Source organism: Salvia splendens, chromosome 7 (assembly GCF_004379255.2).
Source record: "Salvia splendens isolate huo1 chromosome 7, SspV2, whole genome shotgun sequence".
NCBI classification, from domain to species: Eukaryota; Viridiplantae; Streptophyta; class Magnoliopsida; order Lamiales; family Lamiaceae; genus Salvia; species Salvia splendens.
The window spans coordinates 18,773,339-18,792,546 of record NC_056038.1 but is presented as its reverse complement, the minus strand read 5'-3'; positions in this window follow the sequence as shown (position 1 = coordinate 18,792,546).

Genomic DNA, 19,208 nt, shown 5'->3' with positions numbered 1-19,208 from the left:
GTCCCTTCACCCAGATGAGTTACTCCAGAATCCAGTCCGCGAGCCTCTGCTCAGAAACTGAAAAGAAAAGAAAAATAAATCAAAACTATGTACGCCAAAAACCTCTAAAAACAATCACAAAATACGCCATCCATCCCCGACAACGGCGCCATTTGAAGTGTCGCAGAGTTTGTTATGTGTTTTCGTTTGTTGTGAAAATGTGATGCTAGGTCGAGACACCAAGTCCTATGAATCCACTAGATCACTTGGTCTAGGAACTCAATGTAACAAGGAATACTCTGTCGTTGTACACACAAACTCCCCTTCAAAGATCCCTCAACCCGAATACTATAAATTAGTATAGAGAAGCAGGGGTCGATCCCACGAAGATGGATACGTAAGAAAGCATTTAGAGACTCTTCACTAAGCGGCTGCTGCCATGCAAACAGGGTTGAGGTATAACTACTACTAGACCTAGGTAGGAAATATAAACGCTGGACCTAGAAAGCTGTAAACATGCTGAGATCAAACATCATCAAGACTTCGGTGTATTAAGCTTACTTCCTAGACCGTGTAAATGACTACCTAATTCAGCTAGACAGAAAACAACTAACAGTGGGGACCATGACCCAGAAATAGCATGTACGGCAGAAAAGCTGCAAATAACTAACTGAGCATTCAACTCACAACGGCATGCATTTCTTCAACGGAATTAAACATGAAGATGAAGTAAACAGAGCACATACCCATATTCGAACAGAATGTAAAAGTTTGGTCGTCAGAAACTTATGACAAACTGGAAAATAACTCAGATCTACATATACTAGACGAAGTGAAATGAAAACACGAAGACTAGGCATCAAAATAAACCAACTCTACTCAGATCTCTCGTCGAACGCTTAATCCACTCTAGATCCAAGCAATCCGAAACCAACAACAACTAGATTCCACTCCATAACTTCCGATCTAACAGATCTACTCCGATCAACTCCAATTTCCAGCTTTTGCACACAACTTAGCAACAACACTAAACTTAAATCTCCGATTCAACCACCAGCAAACTCTGATCACCCAGATTCAGCCATTAACCTGCATAAGTTCAGAAAACAATTGTGAAACGCATCCAACACAGGCAAACTAATGCAAACTCCCGAAAATCTCGACAACCAAATCATAAATCAACACCAACGTCATAATAGAAAATGAAACTTGCATTAAACACAGAAATATTCGGTGAAATCGGAAGGCCGAGCTTCAAACAGCGAATCTCGGTGAAATACGTAATACGAAAGCAGTAAGTGGAGCTTGTTTCTTCTCCCTCAACAGGACGGTGTTACAACCTAACTTGAAAATATGAGAAAGCGGAAAATGAACCCAAGCGCGAAACCCCTGAATTTCCCTCTAAGAACCCAAGTGTATAGAAAAGTGAACTAGCTGCAGACAGTTAGTGAGGCCAGCACCGAGAAGGTCCCTCCAGAATGCATGCATCCTTCCTTTTATAGACACGGACATAATCTTCTAGAACCTTCGTAGAAATCTCCATTCTACCCTCCAGTTCAGAGATTTACTCCGTCTTGCAATGTCTTTCACAACGTTCACTTATTCGCCAGTTTCCTCGGGCGTGTGATTGCCTCCTTTTCCTGGACCTGGCGAATTTCTTCTATACACCTGGCTTAAAACATGTGTTAGACCCAACAAATTCACGGATTTATCCCCTAGACCTATGCATGAAATTAGCCTTATCATCGACGACTCATGAATTGGTTCTCTGCACGCTCATGACGAGAAGGAGCCCACACACGCCATCGCCGTTACTCCTGGGATGCGGACTATCGCGATCAAGCCAGGAGTACTGGCCATTTTGTCCCATTTTTACGCCTTCCTGGAGGAGTTTTGCCGATACTGTGATATCCTGCCTGTACCAGCTGGATCTACGTCTGAGGACTATAGGCTGATGGCCATCCCCTTCGTCTTGAAGGGTGATGCTGGAGTATGGCTGTCGAGATTACCAGAAGGGTCCATCAAATCATGGGCTGAGTTCCGAATGATATTCCTTGATCGCTTCTTTCCAACGTAAAAAATGAGTGCCCTCAAGCGGGAGATTATAGAAGCCTGACAGGAGTACGATGAGCCCCTCGGCCAGTATTGGGATAGATTCCAAGGGCTGTTTCAAGCATGCCCCAACCACAAGCTGGGGGAGCGGGAGATCTATTCGATCCTCTACGGTGGACTGACAGTCGATAGCAAGAATGATCTAAACCTCGCAGCCCAAGGGGATTTCTCAAAGACCCCATTCAACCAAGCCAAAAACATCCGTGGCCAGTACAGAAGGGGTGCGGTGCACGCAGCTGAGGTACGCAATGATGAAAAGCTGGAGGCTCGATTTGAGTAGATGGAGATGAAGCTGCTTGAGGCAGTGGAGAAAGCCAGACCGTCTCCACCAGCTGCACCGAAAGAGACGCAGTATGCGCCGCCACCGCCTCCACCAGAAGAGCATCACTAGAACTATTGCGAATTCCCTCTTGAGGTAGAGCCGCTTCCCCAAGTAAATGTCGTTGGCCACTAGAACGCAAATGGCAACTGGATCCAGGGAAAGCAAAGAGACGCCCCATGGAGAAATCACCCAAACTTTCGATGGACTAACCAGAATCAAAGCTAACCACCACAGCCCTCAACACAGCAGATGTAACCTTCTGAAGGGCAGCCCAACTGGCCTGCTTGGATCCAAGATAGACCAAACACTGGAGGGAACAGAATGCAGGGAAGTCAGACAGGTTGGTCAAATGGACCCTAAGGAAACTGGTCCAGTGGAGGACAGCCCAACTGGTCAAGCCAACAACAGGACGGAAATTGGGGGTAGCAACACCAAGGCCCTCAGTCAAGCAGCCAGGGAAGACAGCCAAATAATCAAGTGGTGAATTATGTCCCACCGTACCAAAGAGGAAATCAGTATTTCCAAGGGAACCAACAGAATCATTTTTCCCATAACCAGCCAGAACAGTATGGACCTTCCGGCTACTATCAACAAGGCCATGGAGGAGGTCGTTTTAATCAGAGGTATAACAAACATCAAAATGAAGGTCCAGGAGATGTAATGATCCCACATCAGCCCCACGATGCAATGCGAGAAATACAAGAGGCCTAGAGATAACAGAGGGCTGCACTAGATATGCTTACAAAGCAGCTATCTCAGGTCGCCATGTCACTGGGCGAGCTGAGGGGAATTGAAGGAAAAATTTTGGCTACGGTACAGCCACCACCTGGGCGAGAGAATGTCAATGCAGTATCTCTAAAATCAGAAGAAGTTTATCAAAACCCATCTGCGAGGTCTCCAGAACCCACAAACGGGCCCAATCATGAAGAAGGCCCTGAGTTCATCGCCTTTGATCAAGTCGCAAAAGAAGAAGAGTCTAGTGCCCTTTAACAAGTCACTGAGAAAGGGAGGATGGTCGAAGCAGAAAGTGTAGCCGTGGTGAACCAACCAAGTGATCTTCCACCGAAGAAAACTGACCTCGGGGTGTTCACACTCCCAATTTCCATCAGAAACGTTCGAATGGAGCACGCAATGTGTGACCTAGGGGCTTCCATCAATATCATGCCGTATTCTATATATGAAAAGCTGGGAGAAGCTAAGCTCGTCAAAATGGGTATGATGATACAGCTAGCAGACAGGTCTTGCATTCACCCAGAGGGAATTCTGGAAGATGAAATCGTCAAGGTCAACAAATTCAAGTACCCCGCCGACTTCTTCGTCATGAAGATGACAGAGCCAGGAGTGGAGGAGTCTACCGGAGTCCTTTTGGGAAGGCCTTTCCTATCTACAGCCAGCACAGTCATAGACGTCTGCCATGGGACGATGAATCTGGTTTTTAATGGAGAATAGTTTACATTCGACATTGATAGAGCTGTGAGAAAGGCACAGGACAATGAGAGCATACAATCGGTGGATACTATTAGGCCTTGGGAGCAAGGGTATCTAGGAAATGAGCTCTTCAAAAGACCGCCCACTGATTCCATTGAAGATGAACAACTTAAGAAGGAAGCAGCTGAATGGTTCGATGCAACGATGACTGGGGAAATGGATGATCAAGCCATTGAAAGGGCAATTATGGATTTCTGTAAGCCGCCACGACCAGTTGAGATCACTCAACCGGCAAGGGTCGAGAAACCACCTGACCAGGCTGACCCATTGAGAGGAATGCTGAAGGAAAATCCCTCGCCTACAAGGCAACTATAGTCTTTACCTACATCGCCAGTTACCCTCAAGAGCATGTCCAACCAGACGTACCAAAAACCAGTCAAACCAAATCTGCAAGGACATGGAGGACAATTGAAGGAAGAACTGAGGCTGGGTTAAGAGGTGGTCAAGTGGAAAACAACAGAGATTAACCCAGACCTGTGCATGAATCCCTCCAGGTTAGAAGAAAAAGTGACACCCCACCGTAATCAACAACGCAGACTCAACCCCACTTTGAGAAAGGAAGAGCTCATAGTGGGGCAGAAAGAGCTACTCTTCCAGTGTCAACTCAAACTGATACCCAGGCGGCGGAATTCAAAGTGGGCGGACCCTCGTACCATGAAGGCAGTGCACACACAGGAGGCAAACATACTCCCAGGAGACCCCCCAATTGAGCCCTACAGAGACAAGATCGAAGCAGGCACAGTGGAAGAAATTCCACTGATCCTGCTTAATCCTATCTAGTGAGCATGTAAAAGGAGTGATCGGGTACTCGTGGGTAGTTTGCATGATCAAGCAACAAATTCTTAATCTATTAAACTGATCAAGTGACATCCCAGGGGAACTCGGTCAAATCCTTGGTAGTTAGTGTAAATAGTTCTTCTTTGTTAGTTTTTAATTCTTAGAAATTAAAAGTCGGAAGTGGAGGAAAGAAACTGATCAAGTGGAATTATATGAGTTAACCAGTGGCCACAGTGATTTAAGTGATCAGGGCAGGTAATGATATGAAGCATGCAGTCAATGGAGAGGTGTCAGACGGCGCCAACTGTCGCAATGAAAGGATGTCTTAGAGAGATGGAGGAAGCGTATCGGAGAAGCTTTGCCACCTGGCATTCTGAAAAGGCGTGCCTGTACGCGAAGGGTTGCAGAGATCTCAACAGACATGGATCTCAACAGTCGGGATTTCAGTATAAAAGGGGTCTCTCTGATCCTACTTTTCATCACCTGCCTTCAGAACATTCGTGCTATCCTCATCTAATTCTCTCTAAGCTCAAATCCCCTCTAAGGAATCACCCACAAATCATCACCAAAGCACTCAACTCAATACTTCCTTTTCTTCTTCAGGAGCCGGTATCAACAGTCATAATCGGATTTCCTTGTCACCAGCCAACCTAGATAACCCTAACCTTTCCCCACCGACCACCAGAACCCCATTATCACTTTCCAGATTGATCGGCCCACTCCAATATGTAGACCCGACTTACATAAGGCGTCTGGACTCCGTCTCCCCAGTGGTAAATATTGAGAGGAAAGATTCTCTGCCTCTCCCTAGTTATCTCCTACTACGACGAAGGGAGGCAGAGTGGAACCTCTTTTCGACTATGGAAGATGACTCTGTCTCAGGAAGGACGCGCCGTCAGACGACGGATCAACAGCTGAAGGAAGCTGAGGTTTTGAGGCGGCAGGTGGATGAGAAGAGACAAGCGAACCGAGGGATCGGGGCAGCCGTAGAAGCAAGCAAGACTGTGGAGGATAGCCGGGTGAGATCAGAGGAAGAAAGCAAGAGGAAGGGGAAAGAGAGTATCATTCCTCCTCCCAAGAAGGGCCACCATACCAGTCAAGGTATGGGGCTTACTGACGCTGCCCAGCATGCCCCTCCACGCGAAGGAGATAAAGGAAAAGATACGAAGGAGAAGGAGCACCGATGAACACAAACGCCCTGCGGGCAATAAGGAAGGCCTGTGAAATGGAGGCAATAAGGAAGGCTTGCAACATCCCCTATTCAACCATCTCAAAGGCAGTAGTATCACCCTTAACTCAGTTTATTAGTGTAAATTGTTTTTTCTTTTCCGTTCTCACACTTAGTCCTGTGCATGGACTAAGTGTGAGAGGTTTGTGTAGGTTGCTATCCATTTTTGCCAATGTGTTTTATTTGTTTTGATAGGCATCTTTGATTGTTGGCACTACCTCACACATAGCCCAGTGTCTGGTCTAAGTGTGAGAAGTTTTCCTTGGTTTCTGTTGTGCCATTGCCTAACCCTTTTTCCACTGCATCCAGTCCCTCGAGGACGAGTTCATATCCAGTGGGAGGGGGAGGGTTAGTTTCAGGAAATAAAAGTCATACATGTCAGAAATTTTGAAAACACAAAATATCAATTAGTAATAAATAGGCAATATGCATGCAATCGGATAAGTGGAAGATTTGATTACTTTGGTAAGAATTAGAGAAAGGAATCAGTATGTTTACATGTAGAAACTTGAATGCAAAAACTTGATCAGTTTTGAACGACACAAGTATGATGGAAATGCTCAATTTAAAAAAAAAAACTTATTGTGAAGCCTCTCTATGTGTGAGTTATAAGCCAAAGTATAACACTTTCTATTATTGTTACAAAGGAAAAAATTTTTACGAGAGGCTGAATTTTTGATATCTAGATGAAAATTGCACAAGTAGTAAGGACTAAAGGCATTAGGACTTAACCAATTTGAGCCTTTTCTTCGTTCGCTCCATGAACCCGCCTCGTTAAGCAAGGCACCCCTTAGTTAACCAAGTTGAGCCCATACATTTTTACCCTTTCTTTGATAACCGAGACCCACATCCATTTACTTTTTATAAATACGTGAGGAAAAGGGGTCAGAGAGATGAGTCATTTCAAAGAAAGCGGTAGTACGACAGAAAGTAAAAATAAAAGGGTAGCCAGGTTGAGCGAGTTAGTCAATCAGGTTGATCAAGTCAGATATCAAGTCAAAAAAAATTTGTTGTTATCGAGAAATGTTTGAGAAAAAGAGGGCAGGAAAAGTTGTAACCTGACCCGATAAGTCGAAAGTTAGAAAAATAAGCCAAAAGTTCAAGGCTAAAAGTCGCCTCTTGACCAAGTAAGATATCTAGACTCACGTGTTTTTTCTTTTTACAGTTTATATTTTTAAACATAGAACCCCTAGGACCCTACCTTGATACACCACTACCCTTAAGCCTCATTACACCCAAAACAAGGACCTTAAGGAACTATCTTGTGCAATCCGATTTGAGGTATTAAATTTGAGGCAATACCGAGTGAAGAGTCCTAACGTCTCTGGTGAGAAATGAGTGACTGAGTGAATCCAACAGTGATTTTTAAATTGAGCAATCTTGATGAACTGACACATTGATCAAGTAAAAGCAAAAAGGAAGAAACATAAGCTGCTGGCAAATGGATTGACCTCGACCTCGGGTATGATTGATGGAAATTTATTCGATCTAATGCATCTATGTGAATATGTGTTTTTATTTCGAGTCTTGTTTTCTTTTTTTATTTTCTTTTAATGAGTAAACCATGCCTGAAATTTACCACTTTTTCTTTTCTTTTTTCTTTTTACTTGGGGACAAGTATGTTTTAAGTGTGAGCAGTTTGATAAGGCTCATTTCATGCATCGGTTTGGGGGTAAAATGTACGCTACCTGATCGGTATTATCGCGCAAAACAAGTGTTAAATGTGCAGAAATGCCACTTGACCAAGCCAACAAGGTCAGACCGATCAATCAAGTACAATAGGCGAAAAAGGCCAGAAAGCAGGGGAGTTGATCAAGGGGAATAATCAAGCATCAAGGAGGGGACCGCAGGCTTCCAGAAGAAGGACACATGAGGCTATGAGCTGGATGGTGCGTAGCATTCTGTTATGAAGGACAACGTTCTATAAGGGGACACATGCTGATATATGAGACGCAAGGACGGAGCTGAGTCACGAATCTGTTACAGAAAAGCATCGTCATTCTAGAAGGAAAGCACGTAGCAATCAATGAGTCGCTCACTCTCAGCATGAGCGAATATACCCTGCCAAGATCGTTATCCAGCTAGAAGTCATGCCAAGCCTATAAATAGAGGATGTGCCACCACGCAAAGCAAATCCGATCCTTTACTTTCCTTCTTTAGTTTAGTTTAGTTTAGCTCTCTAGTCTAGTTCAGTTCTCTAGATAGCTTAGATAAAGTAACGCTTAGTTAGAAAGGGCGATCGAAGGAGCGCTGCAGAATACTTGATATCTGTCGGCGTATTCTTAAGTTTCCCGCCGAGGATCTCCCCGGTTTTACTTGCTTTCGTATTTCCGAAGTGTTAGCTTAGTTTAAATTTCACGTTGTACTGTTATGAGTTTTAGTTTTAATCAAAGCTGTTTTCATTTTCATCATGGTGTTTACTGTTTCACGTAGTTAATTTTCATTCCAGTCTGAAATTCACTTGACCCAGTAGTTAAAAGTTCCTTGATCAAGTTAGTGACTTAAATTCTATCTAGAGTAAAAATCAGTAGTTAAAAACTCTCAAGTTAAAGCGTGGCAGCAACAAACCCCCTGTTCACTACTCACACACTTGATACACTAGCTTCTCTATGGGATCGACCCCGAACTTGCCGCTTTGCTGTTAAAGCAGTGCAAAATTTGGAGTTTATAAATTACATTGGTGGCGTGCGATAGCGAGATCAACTTGATCAAGTGGCAACGACATTTGCTAACTGATCCATCCGGTTCAGTTATATCTTCCATATAACTTAAATCCAAGAGAAAGAGCCGCGATCGTTAGGCCTGCCAGTGAACTCGAGTTTTATCATATTAGAAAATAATATCATCGAGTATCACAAAACATTTTCGTAGACTTGCCAGTCAAAACAATCTCCCCACTTTCTCATCAATCAAACAATTACATCCTCTTACCATAGTGCGACGAAAGTGTGGCCACACTATTCACCCACGAGACCAGCCGACTAGCAAGGACGGCTCCCGATCCCACCTGTGTACACAGCCTGATAGGGTTTGCGGCCATACTCAGACCCGAATTCGTTTCACACATAGCCCTATAGCCTAACGGAACAAGCTCAAACGAACTAGGCATCAGACAACAATCTCAACATCAAAATAATCATGGCATGACATAACACTTTAAACCACCCTTATATCTCCAATATCATAATTTTAGTAAAGAAAGCGCACCTCGATTGCTTACAAACACGGTTCACAACTTTATTGAAATAATTGCTCTTCGTACGCACGTACGCACAACAACCCTTATCAACATCATTACCACATAATACAACACAATCAGTTTTCTATCAACACATTACTTATGCATGCCCTATCGTTCCGTTCATCGTTTTCTCATATTTCTCATCCCAACGTTCACCATCATAAACGATACGAACCCTTTGGCATACATCAACGTGCAACGCATAATCACATCATAGGATAAGTTCTTACTCACCCATGTATCATGTATTTCATTCAAAACTTGCCAACAAGACTATTTCAATCAAGACATGAATCTGGCAAAACAGCGCAGTCGTTTTGTAAAAATCATTAAAAATCCATCCGATATCATTTGAAGCTAAAATTTGGTCACTACATAGTAGACACATCAAGGTTCATCCAGTTAAAAATCCACACAAAAATCACATATTTAGGTCGTTCAAAAACAAAAATGAAACTCACTGGACGAGAATACAAATTTTAACAGGACTGCACAGTTCAATTGAAAAATTCGTTAAAAATTCATCTTTCGTCAAAAGAGGCTGATAGTTTGACACACCACAGAAGACACTTAAAATTTCACTCAGTTAAAAAATTCGTGCAAAAATAAGATCGTTTGGTCGGCCAAACACTCGTCGGAACCTACTGTCCGAACACCACAGTTTTCATGCTCAACATTTACAAACTAGGGTTTGTCTATCATTCATCCACACATACATATTCATGCTTTCAACACATATTCCCGCTTCAAAAACGACATCACAACCATGTTCTCCTATTTACACATAGCATTCACCAATGAATCATCCACAAACTCACACACACACATACATACACACACATACATATACTTTCTCATGCAAACATCCTTCCCAAACAATTAATTTTTAGATTTATGATTTCTACACTCACTATATGCATGAGGGGATCAAGAAACATGGATTGAATGGTAAGAAGGAGAAAGATGAATCAAAATATACCTTTCTCTTGAAAAATAATCGGTAGGAATGACGAATGATGCGATTCTTCGATGAATCTTGAATTTCCAAGTCCACAATGATGCAAGAACAAGGAATTGATGAAGGATTAGTGGAGAAGGAGAGGAAGAGAGAGACGTGTGGTATGGAGAGAAGAGGGAGGCGAAAATATGAGGGCTAGGGTTAGGGTTCTTTTAATTTATAGTCTAGGATAAATCTCACAATTAAATAAAGCAATTAAAATTGTGGAAAAATAAAATAGAGGTCAATGAATAAATCCCACCATTACAAGGAAAATAGACGTAATTTTAAAAAATTGTTATTTAATTAGCATAGATATTTATTTGGTATTTACTTGGAGATAAAGATACTCACAAAATAGGTAAAAAGATATTTAGTATCTCATAAATATGGTAACAAAATAATTCAAGCATCTCCAAGTGGGGAAATAAAAAGGGGCGTGTATAACGGGAAAAATCAAGGAAAAAATACTTAAATCCTCAAATCAAATAGGAATATGATTTATATTTGGTAATTTCTTGTAGGAAAAGACTCCCACACAATAGGTAACAAATAAATTAATTGAAAGGCATATGGGCGAAAATTATGAGGTTTTAGGGAAAGGCATGGGCTCATGCCGAAAAACTTTGATAAAAGTTATGTCATCCATACCATAGTGAACTTGAGTTTTACATTTAGAAGAGAAATATCATCAAGTATCACAAAAACAGTTTCATAGTCTGGCCAGAAAAAACAATCTCCCCACTTTCTCAACAATCAATCATTCACATCCTCATACCATAGTGCGACGAAAGTGTGGCCACACTATTCACCCACGAGACCGGCCGACTAGCAAGGACGGCTCACGATCCCACCAGTGTACACAGCCTGATAGGGTTTGTAGCCCTACTCAGACCCGAATTCATTTAACACAGCCCTATAGCCTAACGGAGCAAGGTCAAACGAATTAGGCATCAGGCAACAATCTCAACGTCAAAACAATCATGACATGACATAACACTTTAAACCACCCTTATAACACTGTATCATACTTTTGAAAAGGTAAAAGAGTTTAGTAAAAGAAAGCCCACCTCGCTTGCTTATACAACACAATTCACAACTTTAATGCAACCCTTGCTCTTTGTACCCACGTACGCACAACAACCCTTATCAACACCATAACACAATCAGTTTTTCCATCAACACATTTATCATGCATGCCCTATCGTTCCTTTTATCATTTTCTTATATTGCCTATCCCAAACGTTCACCAACATAAATGAAATGAACACTCTAGCATACATCAACGTGCAACACATAACCACATCATAGGATACGTTCCTTATTCACACATGTATCATGTAATGCATTCAAAGCTTGTCAACAAAGCTTATTTCAACAAAACCAGAATCTGGCAGAACAACACAGTATTTTTGTAAAAATCATTAAAATTCCATCCCATCTCATATGAAGCTAAGTTTTGGTCACCACACAGTAGATACATAAAGGTGTGTCAAGTTAAAATGCCACACAAAAATCATATCTTTTGATTGGTCAAAACAAAAACGAAACTCACTGGACGAAACACAATTTATAGCAGGACTGTGCAGTTAAATTGAAAAATTGGTTATATATTCATCCATCATCAATTGAAGCTGAAATTTTGATCCAAGACAGAAGACATCTGAAACTTCATCCAGTGAAAAATTCATGTCGAAATAACATCGTTTAATTGGTCAAAAACACGTTGGAACCTACTGTCCGAACACAACAGTTTTCATGCTCAACATTCACAAACCCTAGTTTGTCTATCATACATTCACACATACATATTCATGCTTCCAACACATAGTCATGCTTCAAAAATGAGATTACAACCATACTTTCCTGTTCGTACATAACATTCACAACGATTCATCCACACACTCACACACACGTACATACACGCACACACATACAACCATTCATGTGCAACCATCCTTCCCAACCAATAAGTTCTTAGATTTATGATTCTCCACTCACTATATGCATGAAGGGTTCAAGAATCATGGATTCAATGATAAGAAGGGGAAAGGTGGATAAAAAATTATACCTTTCTCTTGAAAAGAATCGGTAGAAAAGACAATTGGTGCGATTCCTCAACGGATCTTGAGTTTCCAACTCCAAATCGAAGCAACAATGAAGGATTAATTTGGAGCACTTGAGAGAGGGGAGGGGAGGAGAAAAACGTGTGGGAGAGGAGAGGAAGAGAGGGAGGCGTGTGGAGTGAAGATTAGGGTTAGGATTTTCTTAATTTATATTCAATAATTATTCCAACACTTAATTGAACAATTAAAATTGTGGAAGAATAAAATAGAGGTCAATGAATAAGCTCCACAATTAAAAGAAATAGGCGTGTAGTGTGGGGGAAATTTTTTGAAAATTATGGTATTACTTGGAGTGAAATATACTCACAAAAATGGGTAAAAAGATATTGGGCATCCCATAAATAAGGTAACAAAATAATTCAAGAATTCTCCAAGTAGGAAAAGAGGGGGGGGGGGTGTAAAATAGGGAGTAGTCAAAGGAAATATTTAAATCTCCCAATTAAATAGGAATAAGATTTAAATTTGGTAATTTCTTGTGGAAATGGCTCCCATAAAATAGGTAACAATTAAATTAATCCCACAAGGTAATTGAAAGGCATAAGGGGCGAAAATTTACGAGGTCTTAAAGAAGGAAAGAGTCAAATCCTAATTAGAATAGGATATGGAGAGATTTAATTGGTTTTTTAATTCAAGGAAGGAAATAAGTAAGGTACCAATTAAATCTACAAAATAATTTATTCTCCTAATTAATAGGAGATTTTGAAAAACCAAGAAATCGGCAAGGGGTCAGAAATTATGTAGAATAACATAGGGATAGTTTGGTTTGGATTTAATTTGGATAATTATCCCAAAACAATTAATTAAATCCAAGAAATAAAATACTATTTCAAATAATTAGGAGGGCCGAAAAATATCAAATAAAATGGCTAGAAAAAATATGCATTATCCCGTTTAATTTAATTCACACATTGGAACATAGTTCGTATTATTCCACATAACTCACAACAACTAATTCCACATAATTAACTCAATCACATAGAAAATCAATTTCCATAAAAGAAATTCCCATTCAATATCCACATTAATAAAAACAAAAGTCGCAAATTTTTCGGGGTGCTACATCCTTCCCCTCTTAACATAAATTTCGTCCTGAAATTTGGTCGTCTCACAAAAACAATTCGGGGTACTTTTCTTTCATCCTATTTTCTAACTCCCACGTGGCTTCCTCGGGACCATGGTGTTTCCACAACACCTTCACGGATGCTATTTACTTGTTTCTCAACTCTTGCACCTTTCGATCTAGGATAGCTTCGGGCCTCTCCTCATAGCTCATATCGGGGGTCGAGACCACCTCTTCTTGATGAATCACATGCTTGGGATCAAACACGTATTTGCGCAACTGCGACACATGGAACACGTTAAGCACATTCCCAAAACTAGGAGGTAACGCCAGACGATTACGCTACAGGACCTACTTCATCAATAATCCCGTACGACCCTACAAAACGCGGTTTCAATTTTCCCTTCACTCCAAACCTCACAACTCCTCTCGTTGGGGATACGACTTCTGCCTATCTTGAGCTTCTTTGATTCATGCACGGATTTGATGCACAATTTCGGTCATCTCCTTGATAGTGTCGGGTCCTAACAACCTTCTTTCACCAACCTTATCCCAATAGATTGGGGATCGGCATTTCCTACCATACAGGGCTTCATACGGTGCCATAATGATCGTCACTTGATAGATATTGTTGTAGGTGAATTCAACTAATGGCAGAACAGTTTCTCAACTTTCTCCTCGGTCTAGGACAACGGCTCGCAGCATATCTTCAAGTGTTTGAATCATCCTTTCCGATTGTCCATCAAATTGCGGGTGATAAGCAGTGCTAAAGTTCAATTTCGTGCCTAGCTCCTGTTGCAAACTCATCCAAAATTTCGACGTGAACTTCGTATCGCGATCAGAACCATAGGTAATCCTAATCGGTAAGAAGTGCGCACTTTTAGTGAGTAGATCGATGATCACCCAAATCGCAGTATTCTCCTTTTTGACTTTGGTAATCCCATCACGAAGTCCATGGCTAAATTCTCCCACTTCCATTCGGGAATTTCGATCGGTTGCAATTTCTCATACGGTCGTTGGTGTAAGGCCTTCACTTGGTGACATGCTAGACATCGTTCCACAAACGATGCTACATCACCTTTCATTCCATTCTACCAAAAACGTTGCTTCAAGTCTCGATACATATTCGTGCTTCCAGGGTGAGCAGTGTAAGGCGTGTCATGTGCTTCATTCAAAATCTCATCTTTCAGCGCCTCATCGTTTGGCACACACAAACGTCCATCGAATGTCAAAGCATTGTCCGCCTCCGAACGAAAGTGGTCTTGTTTCTTGGTTCTCACCTTCACACGTGTCTCTTCCAACTTCTCATCACGTCGTTAAGCTTCTATGATCTTGGTTCTTAAGTCTGGCTCAATTACTAGTGTCGCTATTCTTCCTCCTAATGTCTCAGGCGCTTTCACTATTTCCAAATGCATCCTATCGAACTCACGGATCAACGTTTCCTCTTGAGTTAGGAGAGAAGCCAGTTGCGGTTGGTTCTTCCTACTCAAAGCATCGACTACCACGTTTGCCTTGCCCGGATGGTAGTGAATACTGCAGTCATAATCTTTCACGATCTCCAGCCAACGTCATTGTCGCATGTTCAGCTCCTTCTGCTCGAAGAAGTACTTGAGACTCTTGTGATCCGTATAAATCTCACATCTCACTCCATAAAGATGATGTCTCCAAATCGTTAGTGCGTGCTGTACTGCTGCTAGTTCCAAGTCATGAGTCGAAAAGTTTAGTTCATTTGGTCTCAATTGTCGGGAAGCATACACTATCACCTTCCCATCTTGCATCAACATGCATCCAAGTCCAACTTTCGACGCGTCAGTGTAGACGGCGAAGTCCTTGTCGGTTTTCGGCACCGCTAGGACAGGTGCTGTAGTCAATTTCTCTTTCAACTGTTGGAAACTCGCCTCGCATTCCGGCGTCCAAACTACTTTGATTCCCTTCTTCAACAATTACGTCATCGGTCTCGCAATTTTAGAGAATCCCTCGATGAAACGTCGGCGGTATCCTTCCAATCCCAAGAAACTGCGAATTTCACTCGGCGTTTTCGGCGATTTCCAATTTTGCACTGCCTCGACCTTTGCTGGGTCCACTTGAATTCCATCAGCCGTCACTATATGACTAAGAAAGTTCACTCTAGTCAACTAATGTGATTCTTCGATGAATCTTGAATTTCCAACTCCACGATGATGCAAGAACAAGGAATTGGTGAAGGATTGGTGGAGAAGGAGAAGAAGAGAGAGACGTGTGGTATGGAGAGAAGAGGGAGGCGAAAATATGAGGGCTAGGGTTAGGGTTCTTTTAATTTATAGTTTAGGATAAATCCCGCAATAAAGCAATTAAAGTTGTGGATGAATAAAATAAAGGTCAATGAATAAATCTCATCATTAAAAGGAAAATGGGCGTGTAGTATGGGGGGGAGTACTTTTTAAAAATTGCTATTTAATTAACATAGATATTTATTTGGTATTTACTTGGAGAGAAAGATATTCACAAAATAGGTAAAAAGATATTGAGTATCTCATAAATAAGGTAACAAAATAATTCAAGCATCTCCAAAAAGGGGCGTGTATAATGGGAAAAATCAAGGAAAAATACTTAAATCCTCAAATCAAATAGTAATATGATTTAAATTTGGTAATTTCTTGTTGGAAAAGACTCCCACAAAATAGGTAACAAATAAATTAATCCCACAAGTAATTGAAAGGCATATGGGCGAAAATTATGAGGTTTTAGGGAAAGAAAGAATCAAATCCTAATTAACATAGGATATGGAGAGATTTGGCAAGATATGGTAAGATTTAATTGGACTTTAATTCAAGGAAATAGATAAACAAGATACCAATTAAATCTACAAAAATAATTCCCTCTCCTAATTAGAAACCTATGTTAATTAGAATCTGGTTTGGATTTAATTTGGATAAATATCATGTAGAATAGCATAGGGATAATTTGGTTTGGAATTAATTTGGATAAATATACACAAGCAATTAATTAAATCAAAGAAAGAAAGTATTATTTCCAATAAATAGGAGGGCCGAAAATTTCAAATACAATGGCTAGAATGATTATGCATTATCCCATTTAAGTTAATTCACACGTTGGAAGCTTAATCACATTAATTCACATAACTCACAACAACTAATTTCACATAATCAACTCAAACACATAGAGACTCAATTTCCACACAAAAAAAATTCTCATTCAACATCCACATTAATTAAAATAAAATAAGCCATCAAATAAAAATAATTAAAAAAGTCACAATTTTTCGGGGTGCTACACATCATTTGTGTGGGATCGATCCTTACTTCCCTATACTAATTAATAGTATTTTGGGTTAAGGTTTTGAAAACGCTCTCGAGTCATTCCATTCACCTCACTCCAGTCGAGTTGATCAGGTAAACCAGCCTGAGTCCCTACCGGATCCACTCAGCCGCATTTTGCAGGTACAAGGCACACATAGGTCAGCTGGATCAATTTGAAAGAGAGCCAACTTTCAATCTCCATCATTCCCTTCTTCTTCAACAGGATTCATCCTCGTATCTAATTCACCAAATTAAGGAGATAAATCAAAAACATTGAAAGTAGCACTTACATTAAGCTCACCGGGTTAGTCTAGTTTGTAAGCATTATCATTGACTTTTGCAATCACTTGGAATGGTCCATCTCCTCTTGTATGCAACTTGGACTTTAATTTTGAAGGAAATCTCCCCTTTCTCATATGCAGCCAAACCCAATCTCCCGGCTCAAAGATGACTTGTTTCTGACCCTTGTTAGCTTTCTTTCATATTGCTCTGTCCTCTTTTCAATGTTATGTCTTACCCTTTCATGCAATCTTTTCACCATTTCAACCTTAACTTTTCCATCAAGACTTGCACGTTCTTCAATAGGTATTGGAATCAAATCAAGTGGACTTAATGGACTGAAGCCATACACAACTTCAAATGTATAAAAGTTAGTAGTTGAATGAACACTTCAATTATGAGAAAATTCAACAATAGGTAAGCATTCTTCCTAACTTTTCAAGTTCTTTTTAACCAAAGTTCGAAGTAATTTAGACAAAGTCCTATTAACTACTTCAATTTGTCCATCAGTTCGAAGATGACAAGTAATATAAAACAAAAGTTTAGTTCCCAACTTATTCCACAACACACGCTAAAAATGACTCACAAACTTAGCATCTCGATCACTCACAATTGATCTAGGAACACCATGTAAACTGACAATTTCTTTGAAGAACAAATCAACAATATGAGTTGCATCATCAGTTTTGTGACATAGAATAAAATGTGCCATTTTTGAAAACCTATCAACAACCACAAAAACTGAATCTCTGCCTATTTTTGTTCTTGTCAAACCAACGACAAAGTCTATTGAAATATCCTCCCAAGGTTCACTAGGAATCGGTAACGGTTTGTACAGACCATGTGGGTGTGATTTAGACTTAACTTGCAAGGTGTATCTTTTACAAATTCTTTTAACATCCACACACATTTTAGACCAAAAGAAATGTTCATGCAAAAGATCCAATGTCTTATGTACTCCAAAATGCCCCATTAAACCACCACCATGAGCTTCACGCACAAGCAATTCACGCATAGAACCATTAGGAATGCACAATTTATTTTCTTTAAACAAATATCCGTCATGCCTATAGAACTTGTCAAATGCAACATACTTATGTAGCACCCCGAAAATTTGCGACTTTTGTTTTCATTAATGTGGATGTTAAATGAGAATTTCTTTTATGAAATTTATTTGTTCTAGGTAATTGAGTTAATTATGTGAAATAAGTTGTTGTGAGATATGTGGAATAAGGGTGAATTATGTTCCAATGTGTGGATTAAATTAAATGGGATCATGCATATTTGTTCTAGCCATTTTTGTTGGAATTTTCGGCCCTCTTACTTATTAGAAATAATATTTTCTTTCTTGGATTTAATTAATTATTTTGGGATATTTATCCAAATTTAATTTTAAAACCAAAATACCCCTATTTTATTCTACATAATTTTCGACCCTGGCCCCATTCCTTGGGATTTTCGAAAATCTCCTATTGTTTAGGAGAAGGAATTATTTTGCAGATTTAATTGGTATTTTGTTTATTTCCTTCCTTGAATTAAAATCTAATTAAATCTCTCCACGTCATACTTTAATTAGGATTTGACTCTTTCCATCTTTAAGACCATATAATATTCGCCTCATATGCCTTTCATTTTCCTTGTGGGATAAAATTAATTGTTACCTATTTTATGGGAGTCTTTCCCATAAGAAATTACCAAATTTAAATCCTATTCCTACTTAATTGGAGGATTTAAACATTTCATTTCACTACTCCCTATTTTTACACGCCCTCCCCCCCCCCCTTTTTTCTACTTTGAGAATTCTTGGATTATTTTGTTACCTTATTTATGGGATGTTCAATATCTTTTTACCTAATTTGTGAGTACATTTCTCTCCAAGTAAATACCAAATCAATTTCTATGCTAATTAAATAGCATAATTTCGAAAACCCTTTCCCCCACACTACGCCTATTTTCATTTAAATTGTGGGATTTATTCATTGACTTCTATTTTATTCTCTCACAATTTTAATTGTTTTATTTAATTGTGGATTAATTCTAGACTATAAATTGAAAAAAAAACCCTAACCCTAACCCCTCATTTTCACGCCTCCCTCTCTCCCTCTACTCTCCCACACACCTCCCTCCCTCTCTTCTCCCTCTCAACAAATCCTTCACCAATTCCTTGTTCTTGCTTCGTTTTGGAGTTGGAAACTCAAGATTCATCGAAGAATCGCATCATTCGTCATTCCTACCGATTCTTTTGCAAGGGAAAGGTATACTTTGATTCATCCCTCTCATTCTTCCCATTGAATCCATAA